This window comes from Bos taurus, chromosome 19, assembly GCF_002263795.3.
Source record: "Bos taurus isolate L1 Dominette 01449 registration number 42190680 breed Hereford chromosome 19, ARS-UCD2.0, whole genome shotgun sequence".
Lineage (NCBI taxonomy): Eukaryota > Metazoa > Chordata > Mammalia > Artiodactyla > Bovidae > Bos > Bos taurus.
In genome coordinates, this window is record NC_037346.1 from 26,902,215 (window position 1) to 26,905,888 (window position 3,674).

Consider the following 3,674-nt stretch of genomic DNA (forward strand, 5'->3'; position numbering starts at 1 on the left):
AGTCATTAAGACTCCATGCTTCCAATGCAGGGGGTGCAGGTTCAATCCCTGGCCAGGGAACTAAGATCCTGTGAGGTACAGCCAAAAAAAGATCTTTTGAATTAAAAAAAATTTTTTTTTAATTGAAAAAAATAAAAGGGAGTCAGAGGTGATAAAACACTTTGAAGAAAGCCAGATGAAGGACACAATACACTGGATGCTGAATTAGAGGTCAGCCCCCTGTACAATATGTATGGCCATCTGTAAGTTTCACTACCTACAACATAATGATTGAGAGAGCGCCGGCAGCATGCTCACAGGTGCTGGGGAGGACAGCATGGAATGTCCGAGCCACTTTTAGGACTCCGCCTCATTATGCAGAGCAACCCTGTTCTCTCTGAGTACTCTTCCCCTCAGGATTCCGAGCACCTGCAGAGAGCAATTCAGAGAGCCTGGGCTCCAAAACAGGGAATCCCACCTCCAGGGTGGTCGAGAAAGGCTCCCTAGAGGAGGTCTGTGAAGCTGGCCTGAAAGAACAGGAAGGATTTTATCAGTTGTAATAAGCAAGTTTCTCTTCAGTGGGATAAACGGCCAGAGGGGTGGCTTGGGCCGCCCTGAGGAGAGCCTTGAATCTCAGGGGAAAGCAGCTTGAATGTCATTCAGGAGCACAGAGGTCTCCTGACTGGGAGGACACGCGCCCCAAGGGGGTCACAAGATCATCCACTAAGAGGCTGGCAAGAACATTTAGGGAATTTCCTGCCAGCCCAAGGGTTAGGACCCCATGCTTTCACTGCTGAGGGCCTGGACTCAATCCCTGGTTGGAGGACTCAAGTCTCAAAAGTTGTATGGTCCTGCCAAAAAAAAAAAAAAACTTTATATATGTTTTTATCTCTTTTCTTTAGATGTCTACTTGGGGATATGCATTATAATGTACATAATAGACTTGTACAGTAGTATATGTGTATTAGTGATCTATTGCTGTAAAATGATCCCTCAAAACCTGAGCAATTTAAAACAAGGAATATTTATCATCTCAGTTTCTGGGGTCAGGAACCTAGGTGCAGCTTAACCAGTTGGTTCTAGCTCAGAGTCTCTTATGAGGTTGCAGTCGGATGTCATTCAGTGCTTCATTTGTTTGAAGACTTGATCGAGACTGCAGGACCAGCTTCCAAGGAGACCCACAGGACTGGCAGGTGAGTGCTGACTGTTGGCAGGAGGTCCCTCCACAGGAGTGCTTGAGCGCCCTCACAACATGGCAGCTGGCTCCCCCCAGAGCAAATGATCCGAGAGCACAAAGTGGAGGCTGAAATTTCTTCTATGACCCAGCCTCAGAAGTAATGCTCCATCATCTCCACAATGTCCTGATGGTTCCTCAGTGCAGAGGGGAACCACGCAAGAGTGTGAATGCCAGGGGGGTGAGAATACTCGGGGGCCATCTTGAAGGCTGGCTGCCACAGAATGGCCAGAATTATCAGATGAGTGAATATACACTGGGGGACATTCACCTGAAAGCATTTTACCGATGTTGGCGCCTGAACAACAAAGTTAAAGACTGACTACAGCGGCCCGTGACATGTCAACCCACTCTAGTATTCTTGCCTGGGAAATCCCCATGGGAGGAGGAGCCTGGCAGGCTACAGTCCCTGGGGTCACAAAGAGTCAGACATGACTCAAGTGAGTTAGCATGTACACACGCACGCACAGGAGCCCATGAGGAGCTGCAGGTAGGGTAGTGGTGAGGTCAGAGCTGTAAACTGAGCAATGGCCCTGGCTTTGGGGTGGCCAACGGGTCAGAGATGCCCCCCCGAGAGGCAAAGAGCTCAGCCAGGAGGCCGCTGATCTGGTCCCAGTGAGAAAGTGTGAGGATTGAGGCCAGAGAGGGAAAGTAACCCGGACAAAAGTTTGCAGAGGACTGAGTGGACCTGTGGAGACCAGAGATTTCTGGTGATGATAAAGCCAGAGTCCTGGGTACTGCCCTGTGATGAGGGCACAGAGTGAAGAAAGCAGCCCAGGATGGAGTTTCCTCCTGTGGGGAGAAGCAGAAGAAAGAGCCCCAGGAAGTGCGGATGACCTTCAGGGCCAGATCTGGGGAACCCAAGTGCCAGATTAAAGATGGTCAAGGAGAAAGGGGACTGGGCCTCCTATCAGGGTGAGTCAGGAAGAGGGAAGTGCTTTTCTGGCAGCTGGAGGCAGAACCCTGGGCAGCCGGAGGACGAAGAAAGGGTTGGCGGGGACAGGGTGTGTGTGGACACTGGAAAGGAAGGCTATGATGGCCAGAGGTCCCTAGGAAGGATGTAAAGGGGATGGAAAACTAATGCAGCAGAAAGAACATGGAGGCCACTGTCAAGATGGATCTGAGTTCATTTTATGTGGAAAGTGCTTTAATGCCCACCTGAGAGTCAGGTCAAGGTTAAATACGCTCATGAGTGGAAAGCCCTTAGCACAGTGGCACATACCATGTGCTCTGTGCACACAATTTTTATCACTGTTATTAGCAGGACAGCCAAGAGTTGCATTATCTCAGAGCCTCAGAGGGGAAGGCTGGTCAGCAGAGCACGGCGTGTCTTTCCCCAAATCCCAGAGGGTGTGAGCAACTTCCCTGGGACAGAGCTGGGGTCCTGGGGTGTCTCTCTGACACCCAGGTGTCTCAGCACTCTCAGTGCTTTCAACCTGGCATTTGGAGTGGACCCCGGACACAGAAGGTTGGAACTGCAGCCGCCTCTCATCACCCTGCAGGCTGCAGAGTCACATACCCAGCACCCCAATAGAAGAGGTGATGACAAACAGCCAGAGGGGCACAGAGGAGGCTCAGTGCCGACCTTCCAAAGAGGGTGACCTGTGGTTCCCCGGGTCTAGCCAAGGCTGACTTGGCCTTGAGTGGAGCGGACAGGAGAGGCTGGGGAGATGCACTTGGGCTGGAAGATCTCAGTGCCAGGAGTTTAAAATGTGACCTGATAAGCCCACCCAAGGGCTACAGCATCCCCTCCCTGGGACAGAGTGAGAGCGCACCTGCCCCACGCCCTCCCCCTCCCATGGGTGGTCCTGGCCCTGGCTCCACTGTCTTTTGTGCTGGGACAGCCAGGACCCTGTGACCCAGGACTTCTCTGGGACTCCTCCTTCCTACTTCGATTTAGAGGGTGAAATTTTTAGGAAATTTTAAAACTCCAAATGCTTCCAAGTTTATTTAACTTTCCATTTTACTCAGTAACAGAGAATAGATCAAGAGGCCAAGAGCAACCATCCTTTGACCAGGCAGTGTGCCAACGGTTTTATGTGTTTTTTCCCTTTATTCCTCGCAAGAATCCAACCAGGTGGTTACTGTTGCCATTTAACAGCTAGGGAAACCAAGACCCAGAGAAGTGAAGCTCTTTGGCCAGTGAGTGACACCGCATCTCTCATCTGAAACTCATGACCACCTCCTCCCTGGCTCTCTACTGCCCCCTATCGTACCTTCTCCACCAGGACCCTGGGCAACCTGGCCACTCCCATCTTAACCGCCCTCCAAGGGGACTTTTCGCAGCGTTTATAACATCCACGTGATGTTAATGTGACTACATGGAGAACACAGGTTTTGCCTCCATCACTGTAATTTTATTGCAGTGGTGACAGTGAGACCTGTTAACTTTTTTTTTTTTGCTAGGCTCATGAGTAAAAATTGGATATAACAAGGCTTTTCAATATTAGGAAAGATGAAG

At 50.5% G+C, this 3,674-nt stretch overlaps 1 non-coding gene across 1 annotated transcript; it reads left to right on the forward strand.

Moving 5' to 3' along the window:
- Positions 1 to 3,460: 3,460 nt before the first annotated feature.
- On the forward strand, positions 3,461 to 3,605 carry LOC112442813 (small nucleolar RNA SNORA1). The gene has a single exon (XR_003031105.1). It is a non-coding gene; the product is annotated as a small nucleolar RNA SNORA1 (small nucleolar RNA).
- The last annotated feature ends 69 nt before the right edge of the window (positions 3,606 to 3,674 follow it).